Here is a 19,100-nt window from a genome sequence, read left to right on the forward strand (position 1 = left end):
GAAACTAAACGCAGGTATAGCGAGAATGCCTAACCATTGTTTTTGCATGTAGTGGGGCTGACCAGTATCTTCTGGGATAGGATCACATTCATGTGGACACAGATCACAAGCTAAAGGGCTGGAGACACAACGTTTGGATCCAAGTTTAAACCCTCAGTTCAAGCTTTTGCTTTGGCCTGTTATAGACCATAGGACCCAATTGTATAATTCTGACCCAGAATTGAGTTCAGGTTCCAAACTCCATCTTCCAATGTGGGAGGATTGGTGGGGGTGGATGTGAAGGGGAGGGTTCAGAGCCAGAGTTTGGGTTTGGACCCATCTCAACCACAAATATGTGAGAGCTATTTCCAAGAATGTGTTTAGCCCCAATCACCTCTAAACAATGTTAAGGAAAACTCAAACTTTTAACTTGCATCGACAGTACCAAGAAGACTCCCTGATGTTCATTGCTGAATTTCTGTCCAGAGAATCAGTACCGTAAGAAAGTGACTACTGGGGCCCTCGGGCTGCCTTTGTGTGATTGAAAAGTCGTATGTCCAGAGCAGAGACGTACCCATATGGAGGGTGCACTTCATATTCTCCAAATCATTGATCTGTCAGGATAGCAAAGCATAGCGGGATTAATTTAAGAACAGCACTGAACATACTGCATGGTGGAACTCCCATACCTTTGTCTACAATGAAACTGAGCCCACTTTTACCATGTAAGTTCTTTGGGGCGGGGACCATCTCTTGCTGGGTGTTTGTACAACATTTCACACAACAAGTCTCTGATCTCAGCCAGGGCTTCTAGGTGCCTCTGTAATACAAACAATGAATATTAATAAGTAATAACACACACTCTACTTATACAGAGCCCCAAGCATGTCTAGCCAGGGCTTAAGATGTCCTGTGTAGCCCCCAAAAGAACAGAGAAGTCAAATGCCTCATAAGTCATTGGATTGGGTGCAGCATCTGCAGTGAATTCCTAGCCAGCTAACAACAGGGAATCATTGAAACTAGAGATGGAAGACCCTTATTTGATCATCTAGCCTATTCCTTCCCAGTGCAGCTATTTTTCATTACTTTGTCCATTCTAGATTTAAATGGCCCACCCAATGCATCTTCCACTGCCTCTTTTGAGAAACTATTCCACAGTTTACCAGACTGGGGACCACACAAGACATTAAATAACCAAATGACCTTGAAGAAAGCTACCCTTGAATTGATTTACTGTGCATGGTCAAGAATATGTTATGGTGACAGATTTTGCTACTCTGATTACTGAGAAACAGATCGCTTGCACACAACAGCAGCTGCCATCCATGGATGCTGCAAAGCACAGCTTGCTCAGCATGGGATTCCAGTGATCAGAACTACAGAAAATCGACCTCAATTTACCTGTCAGGAATTTTCAGAGTTTGCAATATCATAGGAATTTGAACATGCCATATCCCTACCTCACTGCAGCCTGTGTAATGGCAAAAAAGAAGCTGCAACCCAGGCTGCCAAGAGATGACTAACAAAGGGTCTAGCACAGTATTTCTCATTGACCGTTCCGTGGACCGGCACCAGTCCCTGAACTCTCCCTGACACGGGTTAGGAAAGCAGCAGGCTGGTCCCTGGTATCAAAAAGGTTGAGAAACACTGGTATAGCAGAGACCCTGGAAAAGTATTACTGGACTGTAGATAAGCACTGACAGGAGACAAGGACACCAATCCTCTCTAACAGCAGTGGGCAGCCTGCGGCCCACAGGCCACACGTGGGACGTCAGGGTTATCCGCTGACGGGCCACAAGACTGTTTATATTGACAGTCCACAGGCATGGCCGCCTGCAGCTCCCAGTGGCTGCTTATTTTAAAGTGATAGGAATGGAATTGATCGAAGTAGCTGAAGGCACAGTATTAGCCCCATGGTGGAATCCCTCTAGCCCAGGGGTCGGCAACCTTTGGCACACGGCTCGCCAGGGTAAGCACTCTGGTGGGCCGGGCCAGTTTGTTTACCTGCCGCATCCTCAGGTTCAGCCGATCGGGGCTCCCACTGGCCGCGGGTCGCCACTCCAGGCCAATGGGGCCGTCGGGAAGCGGCGTGGGCAGAGGGATGTGCTGGCCGCCGCCCCCATTGGCCTGGAGCGGCGAACCGTGGCCAGTGGGAGCCACGATCAGCCGAACCTGTGGATGCGGCAGGTAAACACACTGGCCCGGCCCGCCCCGCCCGGGTGCTTACCTTGGTGAGCCACGTGCCAAAGCTGGCTGACCCCTGCTCTAGCCTATATCTCTGCCTGTCTTCACTCTGACTTTCACCCTGAAGCTTCTCTTATACAGTAGGTGCACAATGTTGCTGTCGCTCAAGATTATATTGCAAGTTTTGTGATATTTGTTTTTGTTTAAAGCCCCAGCTCATGGAATCAAAAAACTGCATGAGAATCTTAGCTTTTTCTTTTTTAAATGAAAGTTTTAGCCCTTGTGGATGCCAGGAAAAGCTTGAAAAGTGCACTCTAAAAGGCTCAGAAACCAGAGGGTCAATAAAAAGACCCCAAAGTGTATTATTGAAGTCCCACAGATTGTGCCATTTTCAGTGGTGTCCCCTATTTTCTAATGGGGAATTCTGCTAAAAAATACAGAATATCTCAAAATAGTATGCACTCTTAAGTAATGCACAAAAGGAAACTGACTAGGATTCATTCATTTCCTTTTATATTAATTTTCCCCCAGAGCTGACTGCAAAATCTGACTAGGATTGTTCTCTTTGTAGCTAGCTTCCTCCAGGGCTTGAGACAAAAGAAAACTGACAACTTCCCTCTGCAGCAAGCTCTTTACACAAGACTTAACCAGATTTCTAATCAATTTCATTTTGCGTTTCTGCTCTCTTTGGTATGGCAACCTAAGAGTCCTAAATCCAACCCCACCTGAGTTTGGGTCACAAGTGAAAACTAGATTGGTGATCTCATCTTATTCCTTACTGGACATCTGGCCACATTATAAACTCTTGGCTCAGTAGGAGCACAGGACTCAGATACCAAAGGGGCTTATAGGACAATACAGGGGTGTGTTGTTAGAGCTTCTGAGGGAGGTTACGATTAGAATAACAGCTGATCTGGCATTAGCACATCTCCTAGGGCAATAACTAGAGCTAGCACCAGTTCCTCACTTTCATAGGCACTAAACAGATACAATCAAAAAACTAAGATAATGTGCAGCCTGTATCATCTGTACCATTAATGTCCAGGGTCTTGTTTTCGTAGCTGCATAAGCTTAATGAACATTTGTTTCGAATCATGGCTGCTTCCTTTGATGGATTCTACTGTGTTGGCTGCTTTCAACCAATCAGTGCCAATGGAGTCATACTGCTAATTCCTGCTAATATAGCCAGTTATTCAGAATCTGTGCACAGGCCCAAATTCTACTGTCACACTGGTGCAACTCACACATAAATCCATGACATGGGCAATGAGTGAGCTCCTTGCAGCTGGATCCAGGACAAAAAAAGTCTGAAAAACAGAGATCAAATAAAGCATGATTCTCTATTGCCTGTTGTTCGCTCTAAAAAATTCAAACGTGGATCTGGATTGGCTTGGCTTATGGCAATTCATGAAACATGATGTAAACATTTGTGAAGATGAGTCAAAAAGAAAATGATGGGGGCACACACTCATACTCAGGAAAACTACTGTTAATTTGCTTCTATGCGTGGTCACTAAGCAGTGCATCTAATGCACCCAATGCAAGAATTATTTGGGGTGAGGAACTTGGATGCACAGGTTGCACTTTAAAAATAATTTTAAAAACCCATTTCAATGTACAAGTCTTTCATCCCAAGCACCCTGAAGATGGTTGCAGGTAAAAAGTATTATTTGGTAACTGGAGCAGAAGGCTGGGAGTCAAGAATTGCAGGGATAGGCACTGGTGCAGCAACAAATGGCAGGGAGTTTATATCTGATCCTTCCAGGGGCTGCAGGGGCCTTGTGACCTTCCAGTGCAGGTTATAGTAGCCCTAAAGTCTGCTCTGAACTGAGCCCTGAATTCAGCTTAGATTGCAAGCTCTCTGGGACAGAACCAGCACAAAGGGTCCTGCTCCATGCCTGAGGCTCCTATATGCCCCTGCAGTATTAGTAATAAAAGAGCCCGATGGGACTTCGCAGAGGGATGGAATTTCAAGGGTGCCCAGGCTGTGCTCTTTCACTTCACTCACCCCTCCCTCTCGTCCCCAGACCCGCCCACACCTCCTCGGTGTGATGCTTCTCCTGCCATCCCATCTGGACCTCTATTGCCCAGACCTAATGTGCAGGTGGTATAGAGCTGTTAGAGTTGACTCTTCCCCTAAAATCAAGATCCTCATGTGCCAGGGGTATTCCTGGTGGGCTGGGTTATGCCTACTCTATAGCCGCTTTGAGCTCGCCTGCCTGATGAAAAGGGCTGGAGTCCAACAATGAAGTGGGCCTTTCAGTTTGATTCCCCATTCTGTTGTGATCTTAGGCATCTCACTTAAGCTCTCGGTCCATCAGTAAAATGAGCAGAACACTTACTTACCTCACAGGTAGGAAATGAAGGTTAAGCTGTTTAGAAAGCACTCTGAGGTCCTCCGAGCCAATGTACTATAACCCGGTCCCTACTTCACCGACATCACAAAATCACTGCAGTTTTATCCAACTGGCAATATCTACTTGATAAAGAACAGCAGTGCTGAGGCTGTTGTGGATCAGACTGGAGGTGAAATGACACACCTTCTCCATTACAGGGGACTTCATTGTAGAGAATGTTGCAATTAGGGTACAATCTCTCAAGAGACTGCTTAGCTTTGCCTTCGCTCATTTAAAAAACTTCCTGAAAGCGTTTACAGCTGTTAAGTGTGTGTGTAAATGCAGTGGGTATGTGAGACAGAAAAAGAGAGAAAGACTTGTGATGTATGCGGTTGTCTGCTGTATACCTAGCTGCTAAAGCAGAAACATTCCCTTGATCAAAGTCTAAGTGGGGAAAAATATGTTTCCATATGCTATATGGAAAGATTTATTCAGCTGTTACCATGCCACCTTGTTATTGTGTTTGTCCTTGTGGGCTGGGCTGGGTCAGTGCTTTGACGGAACACTTCCATGGGACACAAAGGTGCTGCAGGAAGTGGGGTTTCACTAGGTGGCACTCTTTCCTATAAGTCAACAATGTGTTGCTGGACTTCCTGTCTGTTAGGTGGGAGATAAAAATGAGGGTCTGACTAGTCATAGCCATTAAAGAACCCATGGCCCCTTTTTACAAGGGAAGAGGTATTAACCTAGGTTTCATCAAATTAAAAGTTAGGGCCGTATAGTGTCCCTACCAATCCACCTTCCCCGGCCCCCATCCCTTGCAGCTTCAGTTGGGAAAGTTATTCTTCTCGTCTTGTTCTTCTAAATGGTCACGTAATCTTGCGTGGTAAAACAGCAGAAGTGTTCCAAACCGAGAAGTGACTGTGTTACTCCAGTGGTGAAATGTTTCTTGTGCACTATGTCAGGGCCTGATTAGTCTTCCACATCAGTTAAAATGACTCTTGCCGTTGACTTAAATGGGCACAGGACCAGCCCATATTTAGCACAGCGCTCTAGGTCCTTTACAACAAAGGCTGCTCTAGCGAGGTAATGATTTCTGGTGGTTAGTGGGACTAGACTACAGGAAATAGGTGCTGCTAGCCTTGGCTTTGCTGCTAACTTGTGGGTTTGACAAGTCACAAACTTTCTGAGCCACATTTTCCTTGCAGTGTAAGTCAGGGCTGCATTTGGCCCTCTTTGCCATAGGTTCCCAATGTGTATGACAGGGGATAATCATATGTACTCAACTCATAGAGTTGTTGGGAGGGTTACAGAGATATGAGAATCACTGCAGAAAAAATTATCTAATATGTGCCTCTAATCTGCGAACAGCTCAAACGCGACAAAATGAGTCCTTCCCTCTGCAGGGATCACTTATACGGAGCATGCAACAGAATGCTCTGACGGCGCGTACGTGTGCGCCCCATTTATTTGCACAGGATCACATTTCACTGCTAAAGAGCGTATGATGCCAGAAACACTAGAAGGAGAAACTTTACAATAGCCAGAGGAGGGAATGTTAGAAATGTAACACAGACTGAAACACACAACTAAAGCTAAAGTTTAGTGGGTGAAAGTTATTTTCTTCAAATAAAAATAAATCCAGGGCGTTACAAAGTTGACCACTTTCCTTTAACTTCAATAAAGCAGCACAGTATTATAATTACTTAGAATTCAGAGAGCAGCTGAATAAACTGGAAAAGGTCGCACATGAGGGAGAAACATCAAGGTGAAATGTAGGTGATAAAACTCACTAGAAATACCTTCCTGGAATCAAAACAAGGCTTCTCAGGCCTTGGGAAACCAGCAATCTCTCTTCCCAGTCTGGAAAAAGCTGTAATTTCTCCGCAAAAAAAAAAACAAATCACAATTTGTTATTCAATGCATAAATTGTACAGGAAAACAGGTGGAATCCTGGTCCCACTGCAGTCAATTTCAAGATTCTGACCAAGATTTCACCTCAGGCACTTTGATGATCTCCCATACTGTTTACTCCCACCCTGAAAGCCCATGTGGACCATAAATCCCTGCCTGAGAACCTCTAAATTAGAATGTCCAGTTTAGAGATAAAAATTTATTGGGATAAAATACTGAGATCTGTGCTCATTTCTCTCCCTCCCATCCCCCAGGTTTTTCCTGGGGCAAAAGTGCCATTGATTTCAATGAAGTGAAACTGAGCAAAAACTAAGTGAAAACTTCAGGATTTAGCGCATTGTAAGGGTAGAATGGTTTTCTGTGTGCAGCTAACCTGTGCTTTCCCCTGCTTTTGACCAGACATTATATACCTTTTGAGAATTTTTTTTGTGTGCCATATGAGTGTGTGAAACATCAGATATGTCATCTGCCCGATGTGCATGCCTTCTGTGTAGCTCCAGTGGTGCAAAGGGGCTTAAAGCTGCTGGGGAATTCCTGACCCAGGGAAAATCCCCAAGTGGTATAACACAAATATAGCCAGCTGTACATCATTCCCTGCCTGCCCAGCTAGTAGGAGACGTCCTGTGGGTCAGTCAGAATGCATTTTGCTCTTGTTGAGCTTGGACCCAGACGTACAAGCCTTTATGGGCTTGTTTCAGAAAGCATAACCAAAGTAGCCCTGCAGCTGCTCTAATCTGTGCTCCCCACAATTTAGACTGATGGAAAGGTCTGATGGTGTCACCCCCACTTCTCAGGTGTGCCAGCAAATTGTTTGCATATCCAAGGAGGACCTACATTTAGAAGAGAATTCTTAGATTTGGGTTCCACTGATTTACAGCAAACTGCTGCTGCATGTTTCTTTACAGAGAGCAGGCTTCCGTTTTGGTAGAAATACATTTGCTTTTAAAACTACACCAGCCCTTGAGAATTTCAAATTATTTGTTTAAGGGGGAGGAGAATGTTTTATGAAACTCACTGAAGTCTTGGGAAATCTACAACATAAAAGGTGGGAGTGCTTCTGAAATGTTTCAAAATCCCAAAGTCCGGAGAGGAGTTCCCCAACTCTAACGGATGGTAATTTAGTAATCGTCTACGTAGGTAAACAGTAACTTTAAAATCTGCAGACCACCTATTTTTTTACCCAGTCTCTCGAAGAAATACAAGATACATACTCTCTGAGATGAACTGTGCTGTCCTATGGGGAAGGATGACCTACCCGCTAAAGCTCCTCTCAGGACTGAGGGGCAGAAGATCTTGGGCAAACCACTTAAGTGATCCGTGCCCCAGTTTCCCCTTCTGTAAAGTGAGGAGGGTAACAGACATGCCACGTGGGGGGGGGGGGGGAGCATTGCGAGGATTAATCTATGCAAGCCGGTAAAGCGCTCTGGGATCCCCGGACAGCAGGCGCTGCCTTTTGATGAACTCCCTGCTCAGCTGCTGAATTCGCCACTTCTGCAAGAGGCACCAACTGGAGCCAGCTCCGCGCCCCGTCCAAGCTCCCGCCCCGCGTCCTCCACGCGTGAATTCCGGCCGCGCTCCCTCCTCCCCGCGCCCCCCATTGGGAGCCGCGAGCGCGCGGGCCCCCGGGCCGTGCAATCAGAGCAGCCTCCCGCTCCCCCCGCCCCGCGCCAGGAGGAGGAACCAGGGGGGGTGTGTGTCCTCCCCTCCCGCCTCGGTGGCGCATGCGTCCTGGCTCCAGGGCTGCTCGTCGGGCCAGCGGAGGGAGGGAGCCGCCGGGAGCGCTCGGGTGCCGCCGCCTGTTGCACCAGCGCCCCGCGCCGCCAGCCATTGTGCCCCGCTCCCCGCCGCTGCAGGAGGCCAAGCCGCCCCGCCCGCGGGGTGAGTGAGCGAGCGAGTTTGCGGGAGTTGGGGGAACTGCCCGGGGGGGGCCCGCCTGGGGCTGCGTCTGCGGGGGGCCGGGGAGGGGGCGTCTTTCCCCGGGAGATCTTTGCAGCGGGGGGGCCCCGGCAGAGAGTCTGGGGGGGAGCGCTCCCATCACTGCAGAGCTGGGGTGCCCCCCTGCTGCAGAGCGGGGGGAAGCCCCTCGCCCCTCTTGCTGCAAAAACCTGGGGGGCCGGTGCCCCCCGAGACCCCGCGGAGAAGGAGTAGCGGGAGGCTCTGCAGGGGCGAGCCCCCACCCCCGCCGGCCGGGGTACGGGGAGCGGCTCCCTGCGGTCGCGGCGCTGCGATTCTGCTGCTTCCCATCTCCCGGGTGGAGAGAGGCCCCTTCCTGCCCCCCTCTCCCCTCATTGTCCCGCTATCCTGCCCCCTCCCAGTCCCTGCCGCATCTGGGGAGGGGGCCGGAAGGGCTGTGTTGAAATGGGTAAGCGCCTGGGGGGGAAGCTTCCATGTGCAAGTCCTGAACCCCCCAGGGCGGTTCTCTTGGCAACTTTGTGTCTTCCACGAGCTGCCCCGGGCTGCGTCAGTGCGATTTGTGACGGGCTCAGAGCCAGGCTCGCTCTCTACAGGTCACTGCTGGATCGGGCAGCCCGGGTCTGGGCTGCTCGTTTTCCTCTCTCGCTTTTCTTTCCTTTGTTTCTGCTTTTGCTAATTGCAAACATACTTTATTGTGTCCAAGCCCGAAGCCACTTTTCCCTCCGCTCTTGTCTGTGCTACGGTAACTTCTGTACCAAGTTCTCTGGAGTAGTTTGAGCTATTGCCACCAACTGTTAAATCCCTCTTATCCCGAGGAACGATTAGGGGTGGGAGAGAGAAATGTGAGCCTCGAAAGCCATTTTATTGATAAATTAACAGACTGTGGCTTTCTAGACTTTTTCCCCAGGGATTTGTGTGTAGATGGGAGGAGTGTTTTTTAGAAAAATGTCAATATATCTTTGTAAAGTAAACTTCCTCTGTCTGTATCAAAATCATGGATGTTGTGATGTGAAATACTTAATTTCAATTTCAGTGGTTCAACCAAATCACACTTAATAGCTCCACTTTATTGCAAGGAAAGTAATCCAGGAGCTAAAACACCATCTGTTGTAATATTTGTGTTTATATGAACCTTTGAAGTTATTCTGAGCGGGGGGTGGGGGGGGGTCATCCTATAGACATGCTTCATGTTTTTATTCTGTGGTTTTTAGGAGGCACTGCACATATATTTTGCTTCTATAGTTAAATCAAACAGACTTTTATTTGAAAAAAGTCTGTGGAATTCGTGAACAAGGGTCACAGAAGTGCTGCTGTTTCTTAACCTTTTAACTGTCAGGGTTTATTAATCCACCTTCTGTGTCCATGTTATCCCTGCAGGTCATATGAAGGAGTTGGGATTAGCAGAGAGCAGTTTTACTGACCTCTCTAATTGCTTCTACTGCAGTGTCTTTTACGCTGCTTCATTGTGTATCTCTTCATTCTTGCATTCAGGCTGTTTTCATAGTGCTGTTTGTATGAACATACTGTACTAATTCCATCTGATATGACATTGTGTCACTTTAGAGATGCCCAGAGGTTGTCTCGATGAACACATTACAAATATGATAGTAAAACACTCAGTAGCATCTGTGGACTACCTAGTTCTTCAGTCGACCATGAAACTTAAAATAAGTAGGAGATATGTGATGCGGTAGAAGTATGTTAAGCACGTAGACTATAAAGCAAGTTTAGACAGTTGTCCTGAGTTGCATGAATGTCTTATGTGCTGAGAGTTTTGAGTAATGTAATTTAATCAGTTTTAAAGGGAGAAAAAATGGTGTGGTTTCTGTTTACAGTAACCCCGTGGAGCTAGAAATCATTCCTTCTCTGGATTTTTTCCCCTCTCTGTTTTGTACACACTGGCTATTTGTAGAGTTGCTAAGGTGAGTTAGGCTCCAGATATCCTTTTTGAGGTAAGATATTAATGAATCATTTAATGGAGGGATTGTTTTTGTATTTCTCCCATCACCATAATATCTGGGAGCCTCACAAACTTTACTGAAGTTGACTTTGCAATGTCTCTGAGGTTGGGGAAACTGTTGCTTCCCCAGGTATAAATCTGAGGTACTGACTCATAGGGATGTAAATAGTGTTTAAAAAAGTAACCGTTTAAACTATTAAAATTATATCCGTTAAACCTTTAATTGTTAATGAGTTCACAACATAGGGCACTAGGGGAGCGGGAGGACCTGGACAGGGGTATGGGGGCCGAGGCCGGCAGCCGGGACCCCAGACATGATGGCATTTAAACGTTAACTGAATACATTACCGGTAAGACTGATGCGTATCGGTTAACCGGTTAACATTTTACATCCCTACTGACTCATAGAGAATGAGTTGGTCACAGGAAGTCTGTGGTAGAGAGGAGAATTGAACCCAGTCCTCCAGTACATTGCTCCAACTCCAAGACTAGCATTCCCCCTCAGACTTTTTCTTTCTCCTTCTCCGTCATATATCCTGTTACCTGCTAGTTGGGCAGATTGTGGCCGGCCAATCAACCAGCCTTGCTGTGTTCCCTTAAAGAACCTTAACAAGAATATCTGTGTATCAAATATAGCTTTTAGGTAGCTTATCAGATTATACTTCAAGATGTGGTTATTTTGCATGTGCATACACAGCTTGCCAACACTAAAATATTCTGCATGTTTTTATGCAGATGGTATTGGACAATATTGTAAAATGAGGCTAGTGGTTTTGGGTTTCCATTTGGGATACCGTAGATAGCTAGAGGAAGGAGGATCCAGTGATTAAGATGCTAGCTTGGGACATGAGACCTCAATTCAATTCCTGTTCAACCACAGACTTCCTGTGTGACTTTGCGCAAGTCATCTAGACTCTCTGTGCTTCAGTTCTCCACCCATAAAGGGGGGATAATACCACTTCCCAACTTCACACCACATTGGGGTTGGGAGGGTAAACACAGATTGTGTGGTGTTCAGATAGACCTGAAAGGGGCCTGCTTTTTCAGAGGGTGGCTGCTCAGCACTTTCTAAGAGTTGGGCCTCTCTTAAGGGGACTTCAGTTGGACATCCCAAATCATTAGCAACTTCAAAAAATCTTGGTCACTTACTGCCTTGTCTAGCCTTCATGTTTATGATTGAGAACATGTTAGCATTTGATCCTGAGAGGTGTCAAGCACCCACAAACTCTGGAGTGATGGGTGCTAGCCACCTTAATTTGCATGTCCATTAAATTCTTGGCATCTCTGCTAAAGGTGATACTTGTGATATGGGCACCTGCTGGCTAGGAACTGGACTTAGACCACCAACTCTATCACCGCTATGCATGGTCAACTTGTAGATGTGACATGTAGAGGGAAGGCTCCATACACCATTTTTTGGTCCCCTGAGCTTTCTAGTCTCAGTCCACTTCTATGACACTGGCATTCCCCACCCTACAGAATGGGGAAAAGTAGTCTCCTTGTTACTCAGGTTTTACGATGTTTACTTCAGGTTAATGATGGTGGTTGGGGAGAACCCTATAAAAACAGCATTTCAGTAGATGATTGAGAAGTACAAACTACAGTAAAACTAGAACAACTTGTCCTTCCGAATGCCTGTTTGCAGGCAGGTGAAACAGAACCAAATGCGGAGCAAAGACAATTGATCTGTTTTCAGAACTCATCATTAAATTGGAAAAGGCCTTATGCCTCCTGCCTGTTATGTTCCATTAAGCGACCATCTATTAAGAACCCTTTATTCTGGAAAAGAAAAGATGCAACTGTCCAAAGAAAATGGAAACCTTCTTAATACTCATGTGTCTCACCAATAAATTCAGCAAAACTTGTGCTTCTGTACTATTCATTGACTTCTTCACCCCTTTCAAATTAAATGGGCTTTTGGAAAAAACACTAACTCTTCCTCCTTTTCTTCCCCCAGTGTATTTAATTTTCTTCTTCTTAGTGCAAATTGTACTACTGCCCAGAATGCAGCTCGCTAAGAGGTACATTGATCAAAAACATCTTGTTCTCTGTCTTTGGCTAGATCAGAATTTTTTTTAACTCCATGGAACGCTTCCACTTTTTAGTTAAAGTTTTGATTTGGAAAAGCTGTCATGGCGTCTCATGGGGAGTTGTAATCTGGGAGTCCCATGCTTCTAGTCTTCTCTATATGGGGGAAGGGATATGAATGTACTGGCTGGACTACATCTCCCAGGATGCACCATAGTCTCCATTCTTGGTAGGATGCTGTGATACCTCATGGGAGTCTCTGGCCATGGTTCATCATAGGACATATCTTGCAGCTGGGGAACCCAGCCTGTAGGATAATGTTAGTAGGAGGAACCTAAACCACAACTCCCAGGAGGCACCATGGCAGCCTTTTTGAATAAAAAATGTATGGTTACCATCTAGAAATATTTTGGACATTTGTCTTTTATGAAAAGTCGGTTTTCCACAGAGAGCTGACATTCTTCACAAAGAATCTTGTATAATCAAACTCCTAACTTTCTGTTGGAAAAATGGCCTGGACAGAAATATTCTAGCTATCCCTAGTACTCCCTGAATAGCCAACCACTTAATGTTTCTGATGTCATCATTCAGAACCAGACTTCTTGATCACTGCAGCTAATAGCAAAAACATGGAGACAGCTTATTGAGAGTCCTTTTCTTACCTGTCTTTCTCCCTCGGAATTGACCTTTATGTGGCGTTGGAAGGCTATAACCCTCACGTAAAGTGTGCCTTTGGCTAGTGATAAAGAGGTATGCTGACAGCATTCAAGAACAAACATTTACATAATGAACCGGTTGCTACATTCCGTTTATAGAACACATCTCCCCTGCCCCAGCATATCATATCCATTTGTTTCTTTTTAAGAGGGTAACTTCTCCTTTGACTACATGATAAAAATGCAACTAAATTTTCTAATTCATAGTGTTGCAACTATGAATCCAGTGAAATTAAACCCTCTTAGTGTTTCCATATAGTTGTTTGGAAGTGTATAATAAGTAAAGTGTTCTCAGCAAATAAATCTCAGACTCCAAGGTGTTGTTTTAACTGGAAAAAAGACATCTTTTACCATGTTAATATTTATACAAGGAAAATTGTAGCGTGGACAGGCAGTTGTTTTAATATATATTAATAGGTTGAACTTAACATTAGCTTGTTCCCTTGACCTACCGTCACATGTTAAAACTATAATTTTGTCCATATTAGTTTTAGCATTTGTTTAACACCCCTACCCCCCATAAATAAACCACACCTTTTTTTCCTAGAAAGGATACACCCAAAAAGCTTAGTCTAATAGCACAAGTTGATGATACAGGACACAGGGTAGAAAGTGCAGTAGCAGATATTCTATGCTAGTCAGCATATCCATCTCTCAAAAGGTCTGGCCTTTTTTCTAACTTCTCCAACAAAATAATTGTTGAAATCTATTGAAATGCTTAAAAGAATGTAACACTATCATGTGTCCCAAAGTAGTATTGCTGTGGTCTTCAAAGATCGATCTTCTTTTTATGTTTCTCTATAAAGAGACCTGATGCTGGAGAGTGTTGGGTAACTTCTATCAAAATATTGATAAGATTGAAGAGGGTAAAACTGGAGTACTGTAGATTTCTAATGGGCAGCTTTACAGCTCCAATTCTAAACTCCAGTGAAGCTGAGGGATAGCTCAGCGGTTTGAGCATTGGCCTGCTAAACCCAGGGTTGTGAGTTCAATCCTTGAGGGGGCTATTTAGGGATCTGGGGCAAAAATCTGTCTGGGGATTGGTCCTGCTTTGAGCAGGGGGTTGGACTAGATGACCTCCTGAGGTCCTGTCTAACCCTGATATTCTATTCTATGACCTGGGAGCAGCTCTGGAGGTCTTTGAGGTGGGGGCTCTGTGATCTTTGCATCTCCTTGATTCTGGAGGCAGCCAGAGTATTTGGAGTGGTACCCACCATAAACTAGAGTAGCCCCAGAGATGGCTCTAATTTACTGTGTGCTGCAACATCTCCCTGTCCAGTAGCACAGAATACCTGGAGCCACATCCTCTATGCCTAGGGCTATTAGAGATCTAGCTACTGTGGAATCTCTCTTGTGGTTGGAGAGGTCTGCCAGAACTATGGACCCTGTACAGCTTCACAGCTGGTATACAGATGCCTTGGCAAAGGTCTGAATCAGAACCTCTGTTGGTACTTTTTCCTGTATATATTTTAATTCATAGGATAATCCCCTCCCATAGAACTAGTGTATGTTAATCTTTCTCCTCTAAGACAATCTGAGATCCCTATTTCTGCATTTATATTTTCCTTGGCTTTCTGTCTTCTATAAACATCAGTAATTGCCTCTTCTCCACACCATCTCACATTTTCAACATTAGCCAGCTTACCCTTCATTCCAAAAATAACTTTTCTATGATGCTGTCGTTACCGCATTAGTAATAAATTATTTCCCAAATAAATGTTCCTGCCCTTCCAGTGTCAGAGAATAACTCTTGGCAATAGCAGACCTAGTGAGTTATCTTGCAACTCTTTCTCACCTGGTTAAGCCTTGCGTGACTTTTCCCATTGATTTGCATGGGACTTATTGAATGATGAGGGATTACTCACATAAGTAGGAATTTCAGGACTGAGCCAACCAGAGAGATCCAGTTCAGTTGTTCTTTGTGAGTCCATTAGGGTGACCAGACAGCAAGTTTAAAAAATCGGGACGGGGGTGGGGGATAATAGGGGTCTATATTAGAGAGAGCCTCCCAAATCGGGACTGCCCCTATTAAATCGGGACATCTGGTCACCATAGAGTCCATTTAATTTAAACAGATCTGCTTAGGAACACGTAGATGGCATCAATCTGCATTTTAATTTTCAAGCATTTGTGAATTCATTTCTACAACGTAAAAGTAATAATAGAATAAGAAAAAATCTTTGTTTGGTGCTTGCCAAAACATATGCGTGGAGCTACCGACTGCTTCTGATCTTCATTAGTCTGTCTCCTGGACCTTGATTTGGTGGCCAGTCAAGTTTGTGGAAGATGTTAAATTGCATCAGCCTTAAAGCAGTAATTTTTGGCTTGCAATTTTCCCAAATGTATGTTTGATTTCTAAACCCATCTTATAGAGAATATGTAAAGTTTGCAATGTGAGTACTTTACATAGAGAGTAGCTTGTTGCAAGGCCAAATTCCACTCAACCTTTCTCCAGCATTGGTGGGAATTAGAGTACTTTTTCTCTTAAAGTACTTAGTCATGTTGTTAGTTTGTCTCTGAGGAGGAGAGAACATAGACATTTAGATGTAGAGAAGGAGAGGAATTTTGATATGACCCATTCTTTATAGGGTTGATATGTTGTGGTCCTTTTAGTGTACAGCACGAGGGATTGTGATATTTAAAGTCTTATGCCAGGGAATTCTACCAGTGAGGTCTCAGTGTGCCCACATTGGAGTTTTGCATGTAGCTACATGCTTTTATCAGCCAGGCCTATTGCAGTTCAAAACACTAAGCATTTTTAAAAGCTATTGCACACTTCATAACCTCATCCAAAGCTTTTAGCAAAATTAGTCAGGAGGTAAATGTCTCTGCTCTCATTCAGTGTAGCACAGCGTCCAGTGGTGTAACTGCTGTATAAAACTCAGTGTTATCATTAGTAAATCTCTGACTAACAAGAAAGTATTGTGCTATACCAGAGCTCTTTTAAACTATCCCCTGTCTTCAAAATACAAAAAATGGATTAAACCTTTCCTCCTTTTAGGGCTACCATGCACCTGATGGTGACTGGCTTGATCTTATTCTTGCCATTCTTCTTGTGAATTTAGGGATGTCTAGTAGAATTGGGAGCATGGGGAGAGGTAAAATGTTGCTGTGATCCTTATGAGAAGGATCATTTTGTCTGGTAATGGTTTAACTCAGTGTTTCCCAAACCTGGGACGCCGCTTGTGTAGGGAAAGCCCCTGGCGGGCCGGGCCAGTGTGTTTACCTGCCGTGTCCGCAGGTCTGGCCGATCGCGGCTCCCACTGGCAGCGGTTCGCTGCTCCAGGCCAATGGGAGCTGCTGGAAGCGGCAGCCAGTACGTCCCTCGGCCCACACTGCTTCCAGCAGCAAACGGCGGCCAGTGGGAGCCGCGATCGGCTGGACCTGCGGACGTGGCAGGTAAACAAACTGGCCCGGCCCGCCAGGGGCTTTCCCTACAGAAGCGGCGTCCCAAGTTTGGGAAGCATTGGTTTAACTGATTGCACACTCATTTTAAACTGTGAATAAGGTAAAGGGACCATGTTTGGGATGCATCTTAGTACCTGAAGCACTAGTCTGAAAGTGAGTCTGGTGCTGTTGACGAAAGCATCACACGTACCATGGTATTCAGCTTCCTGCTGTACTTCCTGTCTGTCTTCTCAACATCAGGGTAAATTTTGGGGCTGTAGTTACTATTAAGGAAAACAGATTTGTGTGTGGGAATGTAGGCTTAATGAAGGGGAAGGACTACTCACTATGATCTTACTTTCCTTATGAATTGCCTCTGGGATGCTGAAACCTCAGGAAATACATACTTGTGGTTGGGATAACCAGTGTTTGGATGGTGATGAGCAAGGGGAGAAGTGCTTTTGTGGGAGAGCAGAGAATTAAAAGGGAATTCAGAGCTTTTGCAGGGGGCAGAGAATTATTCTTACCCTAAAACTGTTAATTGTTGATTCTGCTGTGATTCTGCACTGTGAAAGTCTTGTTTTATTGCCCGTCTGACCCATTGCCTGTAGCACTGGATAGTGTTTTTTACAACCTAAGTGGCTTTCAACGACGCCTCATTAGAGACATACCTGAGAGGTTCTAATGTTCAGTCAAAGGCTGAACCGAAGGACTTCTAGTACTTTGAACAAAAGGGATTAGAAATTACCATCAGCAGTCATTGTATAGACTTTTTAATTTGTACCAGGAAGTTCAAACATTCTGGGTTAGGAAAAAAATGTCTGAATGTCCAGAGCATTTCCCCCACCATAGAGCGGATATAAACAATGGAAAACCCATTGAAGTAGCCTAGACTTCCTCAAAGGGAGACTAGTTGTCAACCCAACCTCCCTCCTTTTTCTAAGTTTACAGACATGCTTACATGCAATCTGTGTGTATGGCTCTGCAGTATTGAGGGGATAGGAAAAAATCTTCTTTAGGTTCCTTTAGACACTGGGTGAATTTTCTATATTAGATAATGCAGGCCACATCAGCATAATTTTATGTAAAGGTTTCCTCTGTGTTGTCAAACTCTCGATGGGATTTGGGTCATCCGTAGGTGGGAACCAAAGGCAGCCCAGTTCCTGAAAGGTTTTTGGTGATAAGTTGGAGTGAATTAGGGTATAGATGTCCAACTATCTCTGGGAATTCTGCATGGGGCACTCTTGAATAAAGAAGGGGTAGATGTTAAAATAACAAATAAAGGATGACTTTTAATGGGACATGTTCACCATGACTCCTAACAGCCTTGGGGTAGCAATATTGAGGTGCAACCTGATGAGGACAAGTGAAATTTCCTGGGAAGGGAGATTCTGTTCCAGGGTGGATTAATTTGCACCAATATTAAAATAAGACACTCAGCCTCTGAATGGTAGCCTGACAAAGCAGGTGAAATGCATCTCTCAGAATATCTTGGTGGATAGCAAGGAAGGAGGTTTTAATACAGGGCTGGACAAATAGATTGTTACACAATCTGAGCCTGGCCACCACAGTACCAGAGAGAGAACATAATCAGTGAATGGGTTGCTAACCACTAGAAAGCATAGTCAGATTTTGGGGTTGTGTCCTTTCCAAAATGATTTGGAAATGAAATAGAGGATTTTCGATTGAATGAGTTAGCCTGGAGGGTAACAAGCAGATAGCTCATACACAGAGATAACATGGGACTCTTCATCTCAAAGGGGATCCCCAAGTGCTTTACAAACTATTTGTTTCTCTTGCTTGCAGGGCAGGAAGCAACCATTGTGCTGGTCCATGACTGGGGCTCCTAGTTGCTGTGGCAATACAAATAATATAAAATAATAACTAGCCCACTGCATGCTGCACAACAATGGGAACAGAAATCTTGGCCATATCCCCTGACAGAATCTCCTGTGCTTATGAAGAATACTTGTAGATCTTTAAAGTTCTTGGTTCTTTTGATGTCCCTGAAAAACACTCTCTCAGTGTGATGGACTTAAATTGTAGCAATGGTGGTTCAGGTTGGGCATTAGGACAAACTTCTTGTCAGGGTGGTTAAGCACTGGAATAAATTGCCTAGGGAAGTTGTGGAATCTCCATCACTGGAGATTTTTAAGAGCAGGTTAAACAAACACCTGTCAGGGATGATCTAGATCAGTGGTTCTCAAAGCCGGTCCGCCGCTTGTGTAGGGAAAGCCCCTGGCGGGTCGGGCCAGTTTGTTTACCTGCCGCGTCCGCAGGTTTGGCCGATCATGGCTCCCACTGGCCGTGGTTCGCTGCTCCAGGTCAATGGGAGCTGCGGGAAGCGGCGCGGGCCGAGGGTTGTACTGGCCACTGCTTCCCGCAGCCCCCATTGACCTGGAGCAGTGAACTGCGGCCAGTGGGAGCTGCGATCTGCCAAACCTGCGGATGCAGCAGGTAAACAAACCGACCCAGCCTGCCAGGGGCTTTCCCTGAACAAGCAGCAGACCAGCTTTGAGAACCTCTGGTCTAGATAATACTTAGTCCTGCCGTGAGTGCAGGAGACTGAACTAGATGTTCTCTTGAGGTCCTTTCCAGCCCTACAGTTCTATGATTTTATGATACTCCACTTATCTACCTTGAAAGGACTTGAGTCACCTGTTGCTGCTATGTGACAGCTTA

At 45.2% G+C, this 19,100-nt stretch overlaps 1 protein-coding gene and 1 long non-coding RNA gene across 9 annotated transcripts in view; one reads left to right on the forward strand and one right to left on the reverse strand.

Annotated features, from left to right (window-relative positions):
- Positions 1-516: 516 nt before the first annotated feature.
- Positions 517-3,436, reverse strand: LOC120372999. Its single transcript, XR_005585315.1, has 3 exons — positions 3,408-3,436; positions 702-799; positions 517-593 (listed from the first exon to the last, which is right to left on the reverse strand). It is a non-coding gene; the product is annotated as an uncharacterized LOC120372999 (long non-coding RNA).
- Positions 3,437-8,103: 4,667 nt separating this feature from the next.
- AKAP13 (A-kinase anchoring protein 13) overlaps positions 8,104-19,100 on the forward strand; it is a 337,762-nt gene continuing 326,765 nt past the window's right edge. For all 8 annotated transcript variants that reach the window (XM_039490381.1, XM_039490379.1, XM_039490382.1 and 5 more), the window contains exon 1: positions 8,104-8,291. The gene's annotated coding sequence lies outside the window, so the exon portion shown is untranslated. The remainder of the gene's footprint in view (positions 8,292-19,100) is intronic.

This window comes from Mauremys reevesii, linkage group 10, assembly GCF_016161935.1.
Source record: "Mauremys reevesii isolate NIE-2019 linkage group 10, ASM1616193v1, whole genome shotgun sequence".
In the NCBI taxonomy this organism is placed as follows: domain Eukaryota; kingdom Metazoa; phylum Chordata; order Testudines; family Geoemydidae; genus Mauremys; species Mauremys reevesii.